Raw genomic sequence first — 22,137 nt, 5'->3', positions numbered from 1 at the left:
TCTTAAACTTGTTATGCTTTCAGTATAGTGTTATTAAGGTTTACAGTTTTGTTAGAACTATAGTAATACAGTGCCATGTATAAGGTTTGGAGTTCTTATTACGGGTTAACAAAATATTGCTTTTTATTGATCATTCCAAGGCGGCGTACACTGTTGTAATCATGTTTGTGAATTTAATGTGTTTGTGTGTGTCATGTATAATTGTTGTGTCACACTATTTCGCAATTTGTCATTTGGGAAACATTAAAGATTCAGATGCTATAATAAGGTTTCGCTCTTGATGGTGTAACTGGTGTTTTTTCTTTCATTACATAAGTCCACATATAAGGATGGTATATGTCGGTGGTAGAAGTCTTTTTTCCGTGCGTTGCCTAGTATATAATATCAGTGATCGTAAATTGATTTTACATTGTAGTATTAAGCGATGTCTGCTTTATGCGCAAGCTCTATGTATCACGTGCGCACACGATAGGTATGAAATGCGCATGCGATAACTATTACGTTGTTGCATTATGTGCGGTAGAAAATGTACCATATGTTATTTAAATCAGGCAATAAGGCCGTAAAATATGCAAGTCAAGGTTATTAACTCACTGGCATTTTATATGGAAATATCCCTCAATATTCCCTTTTTTTTTGTTGCAAAATGAAAAAAAGTGATTTATTTCACATTTTATTGCCCATAAATTTCATTTTGACAAACTTTTCAAAATACAGTTGTCGGTTTATGCAAGCACTGCATAAATTTACTCACTTAAATCATCATAAAAACCCTTATCATTTTACAAAGAAATCGAAGAACTATGCAATAGGTGTCCCAAGCACTGCGTACATTTACGAAGTATTACATTTATAAATAAAGTGGTGTGGTAGTTTGAATTTCACTAATACAGTATTTTTGGGAAGTATCTTTTAACATAAATTTACGCACTTTAATCAATATAAAACCCTTGCAAATTTACAGACTATTTATAGTTGTAAACAAAAAATTGTCTCAAGCACTGCATAAATTAATAAACTAATTTATGGCAAAAGATAGCAACATTATAGTTTGAAATTCAAATATACAACACTTTTAACTAAAACATATGATCTTTCTGCATAAGTCAGGCTCTTCATAAATTTACGCGCTTAAATCAAATAAAAACCCTGGCAATTTCTCCAGTGGCAGTGCGTAAATTTACGAACTAATTTATTGCAAAAGCAGTTCGTAATTTTATTGTAAAGAGGTCAGCTAACTATCTTTCTACACAAGACAAGCTCTGCGTAAATGTACGCACTTAAAATCTACATCAAAATACCTGATATTTTTACCAACTTTTCAAGCAAACAAAATTGTGCAAAGAACTCTTCTACATAAGCCAAGCTCTGCGTAAATTTACGCACTTAAATCAATATCAAACCCTGGCAATTTTACAGACTATTTGAAGTTGTAAACAAAAATTGTCCCAAGCACTGCGTAAATTTACGAACAACTTCATGGTAAAACAAAACAGTAGAGTTATACTTTGCATTTTACAAATACAACATTTTTTAGTATTTGTGTTTTTTAAGCGTTTCTAAAAAAAAATTGGGGGTGGGTGGGGTGGTATAGTGTGAGGGTGTGGTGGTCATTTGTGAGATGATCTTAAAAAAAATATAAAAAAATAGGGGGGGATTCGGGGGGGAAGGCACGGGGGATGGTTTGGGTGGAGTCTATTGTGGTATGTCAGGTAAGAGTAGTTTTTTCAAAGTATCAATCAAATCTAATCATAAATAAAGAAGTTATGGCAATTTTAGCAAAATTTAATAATTTGACCTTGAGAGTCAAGGTCATTCAAAGGTCAAGGTAAAATTCAACTTGCCAGGTACAGTAACCTAATGATAACATGAAAGTATTTGAAGTTTGAAAGCAATAGCCTTGATACTTTAGAAGTAAAGTGGATCGAAACACAAAATTTAACCATATATTCAAAGTTACTAAGTAAAAAAAGGGCCATAATTCCGTGTAAATGACAACACGAGTTATGCAACTTGTCCTTTTACTGTACCCTTATGATAGTTTGCGAGTGTTCCAAGTATGAAAGCAATATCTATAATACTTAAGGGGTAAAGTGGACCAAAACACATAACTTAACCAAATTTTCAATTTTCTAAGTATAAAGGGCCCATAAGTCCGTCCAAATGCCAGTCAGAGTTACATAACTTTGCCTGCACAGTCCCCTTATGATATTTAATAAGTGTTGCAAGTATGAAAGCAATAGCTTTGATACTGTAGGAATAAAGTGGACCTAAACACAAAACTTAACCAAATTTTCAATTTTCTAAGTATAAAAAGGGCACATAATTTTGTCAAATGCCAGTCAGATTTACATTACTTTGCCTGCACAGTCCCCTTATGATAGTTAGTAAGTGTTGCAAGTATGAAAGCAATAGCTTTGATACTTAAGGAATAAAATGGACCTAAACACAAAACTTAACCAAAATTTTCAATTTTCTAAGTATAAAAAGGGCACATAATTCTGTCAAAATGCACGCCAGAGTTATCTAACTTTGCCTGTCCAGTCCCCTCATGATAGTAAGTAAGTGTACTTTCTGAGAAAAGTGGACCTAAACGCAAAACTCTACCGGACGCCAACGCCGACGCCATGGTGATGACAATAGCTCAAAAAATAGATGAGCTAATAAAAACACAACTAAGAATTCATCCCAGCAAATGGAAATTGTTCAGTACTGTTGTCTCGCAACTTAATATATAAATTTGATGCTTGTTGTTACAATGCCATTGAGTTGTATTGTATAGAATACTTTATACGAATTGAATATGCATATTTTTCATCTCTAATATTTCTATTCTTTTCAACTTGTTACAAAATACCATTAAAAGAGTACCGGTACTGTACCGTTACTAAAATTAAAATGTGTTTCTATGCCTTTTTCACCTGTTAGTGCAATTTATTCATACTTTTATTGTGTATACATGTACATACTGGAAATGTGTCTTTTTTTTCTTTTTGCAACTGTCATATATTTTTTTTAATTTGCATTATTGTTTTTCAAACTAGGAATTACAAACAACTTAAGTCATACTTTAAATTTACATAAATTATATAATTTATATATGTGGCTTATGACCCTTTTGTTCATCTCAGATTGCATTATAACATTAAAACCTGTTGGAAAAAATAAGATTGAAAGTATAGATTTTTGTAATTGGTGAATGTTCAGTAAATTATTTTTTGGTGAATATGATGTATAAGTTAACCCATTAATGACCAGTGTCTGATAAGAATTGTATCTGATAACATTTTCTCACTCTTGACTGTGATTTATGGCTGATCAGAATGGGGTTTAGAAACCATATATCACTAGGGGTGTTGATTACAACAGATAAGAATTTATGATGCCCCTAGACAGGTGATTTTTGGTACAAGTATAATAATTTGCAGAAATGTGTACCTTGTCATAATTTATATGTGCTATTATTAATCTCAGGGATACAACTGCACCATTTTTATTATAAACTTTGGCACTTAAAAAGAAATAACTATATGTACGCTGAATTCGTAACTAACATTGACAGGAATTTCCAATAAAAAAGTATTTTAAATGCAAGTGTGGGTAGTTAAAGGTCTAGCACGTGTCATGGTATTACTTCAAGTGGTAGTTATTTATTAATTACAAGTAATTTATAGCATAAAGGCATCACACATGTACAATAATTTTGAATGTTATCCTGGGCAGATAAAATTAAACGTTAAATGAAGAGTTTAATTCATTGATTTTCAAACATGTTATTTTACATTATATAGTACATTCTGTTCACAAACACAAAGTTGGTTGTGCTGTATCAAAAAGGCAGCATTAAGCTCTCAGTGTCTATCCTTCCGTCACACTTTCGTGAGGATACACACTCCTAAAGAATTTTCACCAATCTGCTCCAAGTTTAAATACAAAATGCTTTCATAAGACAAGAGCTCACTGACTAATTTGAGAAAGTTTGCGACTCATTTATTTACAGTTTGGAACTGTTCGCAGCTCATTTTTTCACAAAATGAGGGGGACAAGGCCGCTTCACAAAAAACAGGAAGAGAAGTCATGTACTATCATGTCCAAATATGCATTTTTTGTTGTAAAATATCCAAGTCAACGTTTTAAAGCGTAATTATACGATTTTTATATGTGTTAAATTTTGATATATTGATACAAATATGTTATAATAACACACAATATGCAAGAAAAATGATACATTTAAGACGAATTTCATAAAATACAGCAAATACAAATTATCGCCCGAGCCTATTGTGACGAAGATAATTCGTACATATTTTCCTGTAATAACCGATGCATTCGTCTTTTTAGTAAGTGTTCGGGTGTCGTATGAACCAATATCGATGCAGTATTTCAAATGAACCGTTAAACTAAATTTAGATTCACATCGTACATGCATAATATACATGCTGCGAATTCGGCTGTACAGCCTTTTTCGATTTCAGAATTAAACATCTGGCTTATTTAGCATTTTTGCGACACATATTCTTCTTAACTTTTATTTTAGTTTATATTGAAATATATGTATAATAAGTTTTTTACATATTTTATATTAATTAATAAATATTTGACAAGATCATATATACCCGCTGTATGGTGCTAAATGGTTAATATTTCCCACACATATAGCTTAGTTATCATGGTGTTGTTCATAAACAGGCACTCATCTGTTAGAAGCCATTTTTCTTACATAGTTTCACTTAAAAATTTCTTATAAAAATATACATTTGTGGCTATAAAATTTGCAAGTTTAGCCAAAAAATTTGCAAGTGTGGCCATAAAATATGAGAGTCAATATTTCTTTGTGCTTAACTTACCAACTGTTCATCTGTTTTTAAAACCAATTTAGCTCATTTAGGTTATTTATTATAAAGATTATCAAAGACTGAAACTAACTTTCATGGATACTTCAGGTTAGAATATAATTGTTGTTTTTTTGTTCAAATGTGTATTTTAAAGGGACTGTCAACCACAAATGACGAAAAAAGAAAAGTTCTAAAATACCGTTTTTTTTAACAACTATTAGTTTATATTGATGAACATATCACAACCGGTATATTATATTACTTGAAAAAAGTTCATATTTTCAGTATAATTGGTAATAAAATTTTACAATGTGAAATCGAAAGTAGATCGTGAAAATAGGTGATATAAAAATATACACACTCTAAATATCGCAAGTAGATTGATCATTTTTTATATATAATGTATACAATTCATTACGCATGCACAGTTTGCATTTTCCTGGATTTACCACATGACGATGATGATCAATCTACTGGTGTTATTTATAGTTGACTGGTAGTTACCTGGTAGACATACCACAACTTTTGTTAAGTCATGTAATATATCGTGGACGAACAATCTTTCGAACCTCTTAATTTTTGACATGTCGTGATATTTTAATCAATATAATCAATTGTGAAAAAATACAGTATTTAACAACTGTTCTTTTCTTCGTTGTCGTGGTTGACAATCCCTTTAACCGCAACTGTGCAAGTCAAGCATCTTGTATGCTGAATTTATTCACATGTACAGCTTGTCTTTAAAGTATTTGTTCTCCTTCATGTAGTAAATGAATACATACCATGTTTCTTGCATTATTTAGGTTCGAATAGTCATTTTACTTTAATATTATTGTATTTTTATCGTCTACACATACAACAGGGCCTCTCAGGATGTTCTCAACCATAATGGACATCTTTTATCATCGTAAAAACGTACATTACACCGTTAAATCCGTGTGACACCTATGCAATCAACAGCATGGCTTACGTGGCTGACATTACATAATGATAAGAATGTTAATTATCATCTCTTTTCGTAGATTTATTAATATATTTACATATGCAACTTGCACTTTTTACGCCGGATGTTGTGATTTCTTTGCACATGCGCACTTGCATATTTTACGGGTCTTTCATATTTTACGCCACACCGTTCGCATTCGATTGCTATAGCGTGCGCAACTTAAAGGTATGACGTAAGCATCAAATCAGTATTCACCATTTGAAAATAACAATAAACGATTGCGACTAAACATATACTAAAAATCTCCATGCAGGCGCGTTCGAATTGACGGCCCGACTTTAAACATTCATTACCTATTCCTTAACGAAAGTTTTATTTAAAAAATCACATCTGAAGAACGGCATAGATTTGTAAAGCATTCTACACTTTCGTGACAAGTTACAGTTATATTAAAAACTTTAGATGATAATGATGTTCTTGTTATTGTACTGGCTTGGTCGTATATGTGTTATCCTGATCTAAAAATTGTAGAAACCCCACTCAAATAAGAAGTTACAAAAGCTACCACAAATTGTTCACAAATAATAACTTCATTCGAGTAATAAGGGATAATAGTGATTTTGAAAGGATTTTAATTGTTCTGTCTAACTGTACCATCATCGTATTTGTCTTTTTTACATAATCATGCATATACCGCAGTAAATCTATTGAGCAAGATTCACTAAGTATTTTGTGTGCAGCTAATATGTTAATTGTTCATGATGTACAAACCAATATTTAAAATGCAAACTACAAACTTGCTTTTGTTATACCTATCTTAGGTTTTTACAAGATATGTACTATGTTTAATGCAACTTAACAATATAACATTGTTAGAAGTAATACAACTAATTGTTTAATATTTTGATATACATTATGTCCAATGTTATATCGCGTATAGCTTCTAATATATGTTGGTATAGCATATGCATTCCATCTTTTTATATAAATGAAAAAATAACACTATTTATGAAATTATACTTAAACTTTACGAATTCAGGATTTGCATAGTTTTACTAACTGTCAGAAAATATTATAAACAAAATTATCATTATCTTTTTTAATTTAAACACTTAAAAAAAACTGTGAGTGCGGACCCAGGATCCTGCGATAAATCAGACGAAAGGTACTTAAGCTACGTTGATGAAACTGCGCATCTCTCAGTCTGGTCAGGATATACATAATAAGACCATAACACATTTGCGATTTTATAGCGAACAGCATCGCCTCTGACCAGACTTCGCAAATGCACATGTTGGGTTTAAGATATGCTGGCCGAAACGCATAAGACCCATTTTCGCATAAAGTGGCTATGAAAGTGTGATTTAAATGTGTCGAAAGAAAACTGCGTTTAAATTAAATATTTGCATACGATATATTTCGATAGTGAAGAAATATACTCATAATAAGGTATGTTAGGACACATATGATGTGCACTCCCGTATTATATTTTTTATCTACTTACACTAATGTGTGGTTTGACAATCATTACACATGCCATGCGGTGAATATGCGACTTAAATGTGAAATCAAAAACACAATAGTTTAACTTTTTTTCAATTTGTTTATTTACAAACGTAAAGTTCAAACTTTATTTCAGATTCAGCATTTACGCCGACTACCTTTTTAAAAGATATTTCTTGTTATATTTAGTTGTTTCTTTAATATTCGGTTTTAGCGTTTATAAAGCATTTTTGAGGTAGTCTATAGTATACCTGTAGTGCTGGGCAAACTCATGTTCAACGTTTTATAAATTGAAAACTGTGAATATAAACATGCTTAACCTTCTACTATTTTGTTGTTAGCAACCGTAAATACAAAAGAACGCCGCTATCAGTTAGGAAGAAAAGAACGTTTCTCAGAAATATAAAATTTAACGCCGCTGTAAAAGCATGAACGAGGTTACGAAACAGATAAATCTCATTATATTTAATTGTTGTTTATATTCGGTTTTAGCGAGTGTGAAGCCTTTCTGTTGTTGTCTATCGTATCCATGAAGATATTGTTGAACTCATGTTCAACGTGACAATATAAACAAGGGTAACATTATACTATTGCGTTGTTTTCCCGAATCTATTAATAGCCCCAGATTATGAATGACCTGTACTTCGTCATTAAGACGCAGCAGATAGTGGACTATTTTAATCATTCATAAACAATCTCTTCCGACACGTATACATGTAATAGATACATTGTTTATTGATTCTATCTATATAAGCTCCGTTCAAAAGTATGCCATTTGACAAGATATTAACATAATGTTTCCATTTGTGAATGAAATTAGTTGAATAACTCAAACCTCTTGCATAAATTATACAACTATTTCTCGTGCGGATACGGCAGATGCGGCAGATGTGGCGGGTAGTTGGCTTTCCGTAGATAAGAGCGAACTTACTTGAAATTTTCGTCAACGACATTAGCTGTTTGCTACGCGAACAACTAAAAATCAATGCAAAATTCAACAGTAGTTTGAATGCTATCCCAATATCAATATATCCGAATACTAGTACAGTTTACCAAACATCGTTCATCGTGTAGAAATTTAACACGAAAGCTTCTTAGATCAGTTGTGTGGGATTGTAATATCATTATAAAATAGTTTGTTTAAAACTTCTAGTAAAGACTGGCTGATATTACCCCTAGTTACAATTGGTGTAGAGCCAGGAAAATTATTATACAAATATGCCATTCTCATCAACATCATTTCTTAACATAAATCTAAACACAGTTTAGCTAAGTGTGTGTCGAGTTCGTTTGTCCCATGTAAAATTTGTTGCGCAACGCATCACGTGCCATTGATTAATGCCCTCGTTGTGATATTAATATTTATTTCCTGCTGGTGCAACTGTTTATCACGTTTTAATATTAAGATAATAACGGTTAAAGTATTCATAATAAAATCCACTACATGTCAGCAGGTTTAACACGTGCATTTCCTATTAGTAATGCTAGATAACGACTTTGCATAGAATTACATATGTTTTTTATATAACAGAATATATCCGCTGTAATAATTTAACCTTTAATTTCCGATGAATTTTGTCGATTTACGGCGATAAAATACCGTATCGTCAACATATTTAAAATGTTAAGGCCTGCGATATTTACATCTGTTTAAGAAACCTCTGGCTATAATCGTAGCCTGTATGACAAAACACACATGCTTGTAACGCCCCATTAGGTTTGGGTTCTTCACACTTCAAAAGATTCAATCTAACTGAATGAGGAAGTAAACTCCCACCAGCAATCGCCGTTGCATGGTTATTTCAGCGCATAATTACTTGGAAATAAAACTATTACTGTGTTCCTCGAGCATATTCATTATTGTTTTGATACTATTATTGTATTGACATATGTCAATTTTCACACCACTATTTGGAAACTAGCGGCCGACATTGTAAGTCAATACATATTACAAAGAAAGATAGTATGCAGATCAGATGGCATCGAAGAGCGTGTGTCAAACTTATTGTCTAGTTATCAGGTCAGTGGTCAGGTTTACTGGTTAAAAATGGTCTGGACGTCGGAGATTGTTTTCAGAAATATATTTTGAAAATTATTAACTTCAAACGTCATTGGTATAAATATATCATTATGGTAAAGTGCAGTGCGCATGAAAAATACTTCTTGCTTTCGTTGTTAAGATGTATTGTGTCATATGAGGTTATTTGCATCTGCATAAGTTTCCACTGGATCGTAACGTGAGCTAATAATCGATTGAGATTGTACATAACGATGCAAACAAGCAGGCGGTTTAAAAACTGCTTTTATTGAGTCTGCATTCATTTAAAACTTCATGCCAGCCTCAAACAAATTGTAAACAACTTTTTACAACGAAAATAAATTTCCCTATAAATAAATCGTGAAACTTCCTCATTGCGATTTGGCAAAATTATATATGAAGTATTGACATTTAACTATTAGCATAGGAATGGAATATTGGTAAATTATTACCGAACAATTGTTCTCCACTTCGATGTTGTGGTTTAAATAAACAACGGTTTTCATATGAATATTTAAAATACAACACAACTGATAGAAATGCATGCAAAATATACAAATTCAGTTTGCTATTACAGCTTGGGAGAGAAACAAGAACAACAGGACAGGTACATATTTTTACAAGTAATAAACGGCATGGTCTTTGTAAAAAGTATGTTTGTAACCTCAGTAAATAATTTATTTACAGAAAAGAAGACGTATTAAACGTTATAGTATCCACAAGTTTGAGATTATGTTAACAATTTATGCGTTAAGCATTATAAACTTACATGTACATACATCAGAATTAGTCAGCTGTTTATGAGTATAAATAGCAAAGTATAAACTTACCATTTACTTTAAGTGAAACCAGTATCAGAACGCATCCAACTTTGTAAAACAACATTTGTTTTCGTTCTGTGCAGTCCTAAAGATTTACAATAACTGAATAAGAAAGTACACACTGACAAAATAGCGCGGTTACCCGTTAGTCTACGCGCGGGTCTTGGTCAGGTTTTACCTCAAGAACATCTATTCACACAATATTTTACAATGTATTTTACAATGCAGTGTAAACTTGTTTAGGTTTAAAAGTCATGTTTGCGGAGCAAGAGCGATTAAGTTTGTTTTTTTAGTATTTTATGAAGCGTTGTTCAAAAAGTGTCATCATATAGTAACTATTTATAAGCACACAATGTACATATATGCTAATACCATTGTTCATTGAACTATATATATTACTGGTTAATTAAAACTTATTTAAACAACGGTGATTGGCATTGACCGTTGACAAGCAGAGAAACACTCCTTGTAATAATGTTTTTGTGTTTTTACGGCGAAAGTTTACTTGTTTATGACATTCAAATGTAAAAAGACCTGAACATGAACTACCCTGCCACTAAAGGAATTTTATTATTTAAGGAATTTTCTTGAGGTAGTAAAAAGCTTAAGAATATAAAGAAGTGAAACTCCAGCTGCTGGAGCAATATTGCATTCTCATTATATACGATTAGTTGGCCCTTTATTTAAGGCAAGTGACAAATTGCCAAAGCAGTACGAAACAGCACAATACAAAACAACATATACACACTAAAGAATAAAGCTGGGGTCACCGCCTTTGAACGGTCAATAAAAAGCATTGGGGTGTAAACCGGTTTTAGAGCGCTCAACCTCACACTTGGCCCAGCAATATTCACGATACTTATAAGTGTAAATAAAATCTAACCTTTTAGCATCAGCATTGCAACTCAAATTAAACACAAATAAAAAGGAATTAAAACGCACTAAATTTAATTACCATTTAATTACACAGTGGTAGGAAAGAGACCAGAGCAACAGAGTTACAACTTTTTGAGGATCGATGAAATAAAATAACGAACAATGGTCACCTACATCACCTCTCTTTTGAAAAAGATTTAAGAATTTAGCATCATAAAGTTAATATTTCAGATGTAAGAATATTTAAGAAGAATTGTTGGTATGATTCCTGGTTAAAGCTCAATATTTCGTCTATGAAACATAAATGAAGCTCAGTGGTTAATTTCTAATGAGTTAATGTCAATGAATACACGTAAATAATATACATATTAGCACTGAATGAAAATATACCAAAACAAAATGACACTTTTCATTTGTTACAATGTTTTTTTATTAATTTGATCTATTTACCACTAGTAATAAGGTTTTATACAGAAACAACACGTCTAGTTTCCGCAGTTATTTGTTTGTAAATTAAAAGATTTAATATATTTCCTTTAAACGTGTTTTCACCGAGAGTTTCCAAAAGGCATTGCGTGTGTCCCGCGTGGAGCATAATCTACTGTGGCTCTTCGCCTTAACATTCAGTGCTAATTTTGTATTGGCAACTTTTAATCACTAATCTCAAATAATATATGTTAAATGTCAGTGTATACCTATATTAATTCTTCCTACAATTACAGGGAATGTCCCCAATAAATTTAAAGCAAATGAAAAGGGCTTATTTATTTAACGTTCTTAAATCTCCGATTTAATTTGTTTTGACTGCTTGTATGTACCGTTGTTAGTATATGCAAACACATTTCAACGCCTAAACATCATATGAGATAATTCCTATCATCACTAAAAGACTTTTTTTCAGGAAAGGTACCAATTGCATAAAATAGATATGATTCAACAAACGCTCGAACCTAAACACAATGTACTGAAAATGTTTTGTAATTTGTCAAAAATGAAATTATACTTATGACATTCATTTTATAATGACATGAAAACTTTGTTCAGGAGACAGTTACATCAACAAATCCTACTATAACAAGAAATATTTCGTCAGATGACAAAAGCATTCGAAGAAGAAGAATGCCAAACAAACCATTAATACAATTGTTAACGCGTCATGGGACGTTCTTCTTTTACATTCGATGAGAACCGAATGCGCTACAGTGTATGTATACATTGGCCAACCATAAATCTAATTAATTACGTTACCATCGTCATTTACAACATCATATACGCATAGACTGCTTTTGTGAAATCGATGTATCCGCTAGTTATGTTATGAAGGCCACTGTGGCCACTTCCTTCTCTACACAAGTTTCATTTATACTTATTATCAATCGATTATACGTATAAGTTTATGAAGAGTAACCTGTAGATCACCTGATTTAATTCAGCTGGACTGAAATTATTAGGATTTATTATTTTGCTCAGGCTTTGTTCCAAGTCGTATGTTAAGTTTGTTATCAGTAGCCAAATCACCTCATTATCAGTCCAAACGCACAAATTCCACCAGTTTAACTAAATGGATCAGTTCAAACGATGCATTATTTAAGTTTAAGCGGAATGTTTATATGCATGTAGTAAGGATGGTGGATGTTTGTGTTTATCCGATGAGAGTTATATTGTTTGAATATATGTCGTTTTCACAAAGTATTATCTTTTATTACCTCACCGATCCATCGCATGTATACACTTGATCTTGCCTAATAAACAATATTCAACAGTTATTGAATAGAATGTTTGTTGACATGAGGTTCATAGTTGTTGTTTTTTAAGAATTACACATGTATTGTCTGTGCATAAATGCATTCTATACAACGAAAATGGCCTGAATGATCATAACTTTCTTTTTTGTTTCAGTCATAAAGAATGTTCAAGAAACATATATGAGTTCAAGTTAACTTACTGCCCTTGGACGATTTAAGTCAAAACACCTAGTTGATTTCAATACTGGCTTGGCACACGCATTTTATTTTATGTATGCCAATATGTATTTTAACCGAACTATGAATAATAATTGATTGTCATTGATATCAAGATGGTCGTTTATTTTTGGCTTTTCGGAAAATGTGCATAGCCAGTTGTATCACTCGACACTTTCTATAGTTCAGTATTGCTGACGACATCATAATTATATGAGTTTCCATTTATTATATTTGTTACATATTTCTCAGTTGCGACAATTGGGACTTTGATAATCGCAATCATAAACGTGCGTGCGTGCGTTTTGTTTTGTAGTACGTTCAATCGGATGAGATGATAATATAATTGTGTCATTTAATGACTCTCGATGTAGGAAAATGGTTTTAAATGCATGCGAGTAAAGTCCCATATTTACCTGTACAGTTCGCACAGAAAATGGATTTTTTGCTGAGAAAATACTTTCTTTAAACGAAAAATATCAAAACAGTGGGCAGTGTCGTCCCTGAATAGCTTGTGCGGACTGAACATGCTAATTAGGGACGACACTCTACGCGTTTGCATTGAACCCTCTTTTCGCAAATTACCGCCATTTTCAGTACACATTAATTCATTGTTGAAAATTGACGAGAGTGTATATTTCCTCTGAAATGAAGGTATGTTAAGATTTAGAATTTAGCGATATAGATCGAATTTTGAGACCACCATATACATATGTATTTCTGCCTGTAGAAAGTTTAGATCCTGCGCAGGTAAAACTTTCGAAACGGTGTGACGGGAAAGAAACAATTACACATTTTTGTATGTGAGAAACATTTTTAAATACACTTATTAAATCGTGCCTGCCAACTTAGTAAAACTCACATTCAGAGTCATCTCTTTTCACAACACATCATACACAAAAACATATAACGATTGCTTTACGTATGGTTAAATTATGTATAAGGCGTCATACTAATGTATGTAATTAATACATACAATTATTAAGTATTAAATGCTTAATAAGAGGTTGTATTTTCGATTCACATCACGAATTCATTAAACTTATACATGCTTGAAAGAAGAAACTATAGGAAATGAAAGATACACTTGCACAACTTCAAGTTCATCTTAAAAGTGATGTCGAGAAATGCGCCACTCTTTACGATGAATAAAAACAACTTAGAGACCCTATCCAGGACGGAAGCGATAAAAGCAAGCAATAACTATCTTTTATTGCCATCATTAAATGTCTGGACAAAATACAGAACTTTGAAAAATATCTGAAGAAGAACGTTGTTTAAGTAAATTATTCAATTACTTTCCAGCCTAATATTGGACTTGTGTTGTACATGCCCCCTAGCTGTGAGGTCTTGTGACGATTGAAGAAAGTGAGCTGTGAGGTCTTGGGCGGATTTACGAAAGTGGCAAGCCATTTGGTGGGAAATCCAGACCAATTAATAAGGCTAAAAGGGAAGTATCTGTATGATGTAACCTTGCAAGGTGATTCAAAGAAAGAGTCGTTTTACTTTGTCACAGGAGTATGTGTTCTCCATAGTGGACTGGTCCTGGTTGCAAACTCGTATAATCATAAAGTCCAGCTGCTTAACAAGCAGTACCAGCTGCTGAGTCGCTGTAGGGTATCTGAACAGCCAAAAGGAATTTGTCAGATAACACCAAATCAGTTTGTGTTACTTAAGTTTCAGAGGTGCAATTTATCAAAGTCAACAACAGCCAGCTGGTGACAGACAGACAACTTCAGTTACAACATAAATGTGCCGGTATTGCCCATCACCAGGGAGACATATTTGTATCATCCGGTACAGCACTGCACACGTAATAACTGAATGGTAAACTAGCCCAAAAACTGTACGAGGGTAAAACAGATGCTTACAGAGGTATGAATTATGTTGAATTTATTTTTATAACCAAGAAATGTACATTAACTGTCACTACATGACAGGTCTATGAAAAGAAGGTGCATCGCTGTAAAAAAAAACAGTTTCGTGCATGCTCTTTATATTTTTTGTTATCAAATGAACTTTTAAACAAGAAAGTAAAAAAAACCTCTTTATGTGATTATAATTGTGAAAGCCTTCTTTTGCAGCTGGTTAACAAGAAATAGGTAGGACAGTTTTTTAACATTAGTGACATATTGTAAATGACACGCGTACATCTTTATTGTATAATTGTAAACTCACATATATACAGTATGATTTTGTCATTTTAGTCATACATGTTCAAATATTGTAAGTATGTATTCTGTTTTGCATTAGATAGTTGTGAAGGGAGCCCGACAGGTGACAGGTTGTTCGTCAGCACATGCTCCTCACCCTACTGGCAATTCCTTTATAAAACATTACTCAACTAAGCGATCAAGTCCAGTCATGTCTTACTTGTTTTAAATATTACCATTACGTACATTATTTTGTTTATTTTCGCATTGTTGAACAGTATTTCAGACATTTCAGGTGGTCAGTAAATCAACTCACATTTTTTCTTGGTTCACTTCATTATCTGTATTAAGTGCATATACACATGCCTGTAACTGACATCTGCTATTATTTAATCAAATGTAGAAGGAAGGGAAACCTTACTTATTTCTACAGAGCAAATAATCACAAAATATATGTCACTAGGTATGGAAACAAACTGCAATATTAAGATGTGTAGTAATGAAATTCAAATATAATTTTTAAAATGTGGACGAGACCTGCATGCAATATCCTTTGTTTCAGACATCAGTCCTCGTGAATTCAAATATTGACCCATGCCTCAGAACTGTTTGGTAGCATGTGTATCGGTCATTTAAGTTAAAAACGTTTTTTTCTGATAATATAGCGTCCGTTCCGCCATTTTAATGTTTCATCATACCAGTCGATTGATGTAGTGTTTAAAAAGTGTTCATTTGGCTTTGATTTGAAACAATAAAAACATAGCCGAGCATAAAAAACAACTCAAAATTGTATGCTTTAAGGGAGGCAAGACCTATTGTTATCTTAGTTTCGGGAACAGCTACTACCCGCCCCTTAAGTTGTGTTCAGTATTCCTGCGTGAAGAAAATCAGTTCTGAAGTTTTACTATTTAAATGTTTCTTGAACGTATAATATCGAGCTGTCTAAAGACAAATATTATTTTTTATTGTAGTTCGTTACACAGATAAAATGGAATTCAACGATTTCATAGATCATTTTTACTTTAAATAATAGTCGAGCAGCAAACACGCGACATGAATGTCACGGTCACTTGTCATCAGCTTAAGAATTTGAGAAGGAAGAGAGAGTGTTCAGACTAATTATATAAATAAATATATATATATATATATATATATATATATATATATATATATATATATATATATATATATATATATATATATATATATATATATATATATATATATATATATATATATATATATATATATATATATATATATATATACGGATTTTACTTTTCCAGAGGTAAAACTAGGATAACCTATTTTTTTTTATATCTATGTTCAAGTATTTGAAGGTTGATATTTTACATAATAAAGCATAATCCAATCATTGCTCATTCGCCAATTTAGGTGACAATTGGAGCGTTGATAGAAAGTAACTCAAGCCAAGGAAGTTAATTATTTCATCTAAAATTTATTAGTTGTATTTTTATTTAACACATAAAACACTTTTACATTTTGAAACATTTGAACAAGTTTATTCAACTTTTAACTTGCTAGGGACAAGTTTATTCAACTTTTAACTTGATAGTAACTGTCAAGTTCAAAAACTGAAATTGTTCAACTTTAAATTTGTCTTAGATTTAATTGTTTTAATATTCAACTGCTAGATCTAATAGTCAACATGTTCTAGGGCAAACATATTGTGTTTATTCTAATGTGGCTTTGTAAGGTTAAGTGTGCAATTGCTCAAAGAAGCGCCCCTAAAGAGTTCCATGCTGCAAATATGTTGTTCATTGCTTTGCACTAATTGAGAATTTGCAGACATTTCATCCTCGTTGTGCAAGTCCTGTATCTGCATATTAGGACTGGTCTTACGGTTAGCTCGCTCGAAGATGTGGCTGATTGACACTTGACAAGCTGTTTTTTTCTGATTTACACGTAGATTCTGTTAGAGCTGACAGGGTGTTGCTCATCGACTTCTTCTGTGTAATATTGCAGCCACGGTTGTATGAACGAATGGAGGCCTCGTTTCGGTGACCACTCATAAACATGATGTGACGAGCTTCATAGCCAGCATCATTCATGGCTTGGATCGCTGACGCTCGCAATCAGTGACCAGAGTAACGTTGTGAGAGCTTGTCACTGGTGCTGATATTCTTCATAAAGTTTTCAAAAGACCGTTATGCTAATGGCTTCTCTGTGTACCATGTATTTGATGATTCTGGGTGAAGAATGGCGTTGTTGTCAAATTGATTGAAGCGCATGGTTGCATTAGGACTTTGTTTTCGAACAAATAATTCCAGAATCTTCACTGGACACAAACATTCACCTGTGGCATAGATTCGCTTTTCAGACATGAGATTTGTTGAGCTTGCTCCCCCTTGGTGGTTTTTCTGTTTGATTTCTTGGTTTAAGACTATATACTGCGAGTCTGAATCCCCTTTGAAGTCAAGGCTATTTCCCTCAGTTGATATTGAAATTCCATTCCCATAGTAACAAAATGCACTGCGATCACTTATAATGCTGCTTTTCATAGTATACCTGGAGAGTTTTCATACTTCTGGTCTTCTTTTGCCAGGATTTCTTTATGCTGTGTGGGCCTTGACAGCCCAGCTTCTGTCCTGCTTTTGAGAAACCCATCAAGAGTGCGGTTGCTCCGTACAAACTCAATATCTCGAACTATATCAATGTTTCTGCAGATATCCTCAAGATACCTGTTAATGGCGCTACTGATATTGACCAATGTGTTCCTGTGGTCCTGTGGTATTAATTTCTGTGGTGCTCTGGCAGTGACTGCTCGCTGGGTTTAGGCGTGGACTCACAATAAAACTTGCGCAGTTTTTCAGCCAAATCTTCCTTTCCCACTGTCTCGAGATCTAAGTTCCCGCCATATACCTCCTTGTACCAGTCTAAAAAATAGACACTTAATAAATATTGATTTTATATAAAAATTAGGAAATTATTCCTTTAAAACACACTGTTGATGCATTGCCAACAGGTCTTTAAAGTTATTTTTATCTTTGAATTGTTTTTTTAAATGCTCCATTTGATACTGAACACAATTACAGTCAGATTAAAGGAGCACATTGATGCTATTTTTAGAACGGTATTTTATTTTCAGAAACAAATTTACAAATTGTAAACAACTTATTAGATGAGTTCTTATATCAAAAACCTCGTGTTTATGAATATTCTGTAAAATATTTATTGTAATAGCTGTAATTGAAAAAAATGACTTTAAAAGGTACTGTATGCACTTGTTTGATGTTGACTTGTCTACTTGTATAACTATTGAGAAGACATTTTGATTATTATATTGGTGAATAATTATAATCACCAAATTCCTTTGTGAAACGGATTGATATTGAACGGACGGTTTCAGGTAAATGTGATTTTTATTTTAGAATTATTACAACTTGTTATATCATACCTTGTAACAACTTAATGTCCCATTGTGTGTTTTTCTTATTAGCTGTAGACTGATGCTTTGTCTCTAAGCTATCAATATCTGCCCCTGCCAGCCACTTGAACCTTTTTTGCTGTGGTGCATAATTAGATTCAGTCTCATTTTTGACACATTCATTGTCCTGTTCATGTTAATGTACCACTGTCTCTGATTTGCTGGTTTCTACAAATTTTACAATGTTATTTTTAAGCGAGTTTATCAACAAATCGCCAAGATCAATTGTTGCAAAATATTCATTATCTGAATCATAAAAAGAATCATACAACGATCCTTAATCGACGTTTCCGTAGTTTGCATTTAATTCCGCCATTATTATGCAAATTTTGACACCTGCAGCAGACGAACGAATAATTTTCGGTTTTGAAAAGGACGTATATTTTTTCTAAAGCTGGCGGTTTTTATGTATGTATAGGTTTTATTTAATGTCGTTGTTTTTAAATTTACCTTTTCTTCAATTTTGTTTTTGTTTCAAATGAAACATCAAAGAAACAAAAATAAACAAACGGGTGATGTTTATTCATGTTTGTTACTATATTTACAAATGTAGTGCGGTCACTGTACTGGTCACTGTATAACTACGCGTCAGCGTCTGTAGCCATTGGTCCGATTTTAGAAGCTCCGTCTTCGAAGGCGGTATCGCCGGCTTACGGGTTTTGAAAAATGAACTCGTTAATTTTTCTACAGAAAATTAAGAGTGAATGTAAATATATTAAACATAAATGCAACTGTCGTTTAGTAAACTAACGTCATTACTATTTCCTGATATTATAGTTTTGGACACATTATGTTTAGCCAAACTTATTTTTGTGATACCTAATGTCAAGTACACCTTGATTTTCAGCCATATTTAATGTTTCGTTAATGTTCGTATATATTGTATGCAAGTAGTATTTTATCAGATATTGTACTTGTTTATCCCAAAAGAAGACAGTGGACTCATACAGTAGCGTAATGTGGTTTCCATGAATAAAAAGGAATCTCGGGTATCGGTCCTCGCGGATATTTGTTCATATGCTATGTGCGTCACAGGCTGACATTTGTTCCCACGCTATTTTGAGATTCAGGGCGTTGGTCCCTACTTTGGTTAACTGTTCCAAGATAAATTGTTCAGATACCACGAACATTGTTTCTATGTGTTTTTCGCATTCGTTCCTAGGTAATTTTTAATAAAAATGTTGCCTATAATAAACATTAAACGTATACGAAATTGTTCCGTTGAACTCATACGTATGACTAAATCAAGCACACATATATTACATATATATATATATTAGTGTCCGAAAAAGTCTGGCAACTCTTGTGTACATTTTGTATTGCTTTGCTGCTAAAAGAGTATGTATACTTTAACATGAGTTGCCTATATCAGGATCAGTTAATTTAACTTAATTTAACACGAAACAAAAAGCTAAAGACTCTTGTCTTCAAAACAAAAAATATTATGAGAACATAATTTATTAATTTATTTAACAAAGGTGACAAAGAATTCGTTAATAGAATACTAAACCATATAACAATGGGTTAATGATGCTGAGTCAGCTTGTGTCCATAAATCACTTGATATCTTTCAAAATTATTTCGGCAGTGTTTTTTACATTCACAAATTACGAATAATTCAGTTTTGAAATATTGAGAGTTTTTAAGAAAACCAACACGTACCTTTGAAGTCAAAGAATGATTAAATTAATATTGCTATCGTGTTTTTACAATGTTATCACGTGCTTTAGAAATATTGCGTAGACTTAGGCACACGGATATCTCTCATCATTCCGGCATTCATCGATATCAATCGGATTACCATCGAAATGAAAAAACATGCATTTTGGCAAGCCAGATTTATAGGCAATATAAATGGTTTCAGATTTACGAAGACCTAAGATGTTTAATCTAAATTCATGTTAAAATAACTTCTTTCGAGACAATTGCTCTAATAATCGTGTGATTTAGGGGTCATGCTTAATTATAAATTAAAAAACAAAGTGGTTAATGAAACAATTAATAACGTATAATGATAAGCATGATCATCACTGTAAATGATTGTTATTACCACGCGTCTAACATTTGCTTCACGGTGCAGTTGGTAGCTTGAAAGAATGACGCAAACTAAGCAGTTTATCAGTAATATGCAGGTGTACGAATCACACACAACATTTACTTATAAACGCAATACACCGTACCTTTCACAGTGCAAAAAAATGCAAAAACTCCCAAATGATTCAACACATTCATATCTTGTCAGCTACACATCACAAATACAATCTTAATCAGGATGCACTATTTGTCGAACGATTATCATCAAGTTCAATTGTCAAGTACGGAAACATTGTGTTTTGGACTTCAAATATTTCAAACGCCCGCAGTGTAGGGGATAATCTCTTCTATATTATGATATTTCTTTAATTAATTTCCTTTTTTGTGAATTAGATTTACATCGTTCAACATTGTACAGAAGTTACATTATTGTAATAGTGTTACCTTTTGTAATGTTAAAAACATATTTTAGTCTCATTTGTCTGTAAACGAGTTTCTCGGGAATGGCGTATTTGTAAACTATTAACAATCATTAAGTTTATAACAAAACATATGCCTATTTTAGTAAATAATTCAACAACCCTCTCAAGAAACAAGATATATTTATGTGCACATGTCCGGGGTTCTGTCGGTCAGTCGGATAGTCGGATGGCTGTAAATCATTTAATTTTCCCACGCAATTTTAAACACGCTTAGTTCTACAATCATCGCTTTGGTTGTTAGGAGTGAAAGGAGACTCGTATCTAGGTAAACAGGTCAAGGGTCAATGATACAGCGGCTTGTTCAAAAGAATGTGGTATTGGCAGCAAAATGCGTTCAACCATTTAAGTTTAATTCTTTTTGACAGGGTGCGTACAAAAACCAGCTCCAGTCGATTTATGAAACCCTTATTTATTTTCTTGGCTGATTAATAACTGAACAGGATTGACTTCATTAAACGTCATGCAAGTTTGAAATGCGGTTTCGAGAGTGACACTGTAAGCCCAATGTAATGGAGCAAATATAGTTAGGTTCAAACCAGCTAATAGTTCAAAATGGTATTCCCTGTATATAATTCATAAGTTCAAACTTCAGACACGGTCGATAAATCCCGTATCGTTGTATAATAATCGAATTGAAATACCGTTTTGAAGTGTCACGTCGTTTTCGCGTTTTATAATGTTTATATATAGTTTAACGTATATTTATACATTCCACATTGATAAAAGAGGCTGTTGGATGTGAAATGTGTATTGTCTCTCATGAAATAGTTTGATAAATATACAAATAATGTTTTTTATTTTTTTAGTTGTATATCTCTCACACAACGGCCATAAATAGTATCGGTAGGTTCTTGAGCCCACCCTATACCATGCCTTTTTAAAGAAATAACATATATGGATGTGGAGATTTTAAGGTATCGGGTTTGATAAGTTCAAAGTGCGTCTGGCAATAACAAAGTCAAATTGTTGTCCTCCTGTGACAACTTGTGTGTGTTCACCTTTTTCAAATAAATACGTTAAACCATCATTTTGAACTTAAT

Source organism: Dreissena polymorpha, chromosome 15, assembly GCF_020536995.1.
Source record: "Dreissena polymorpha isolate Duluth1 chromosome 15, UMN_Dpol_1.0, whole genome shotgun sequence".
NCBI lineage: Eukaryota > Metazoa > Mollusca > Bivalvia > Myida > Dreissenidae > Dreissena > Dreissena polymorpha.
This window is presented reverse-complemented; position numbering follows the sequence as displayed.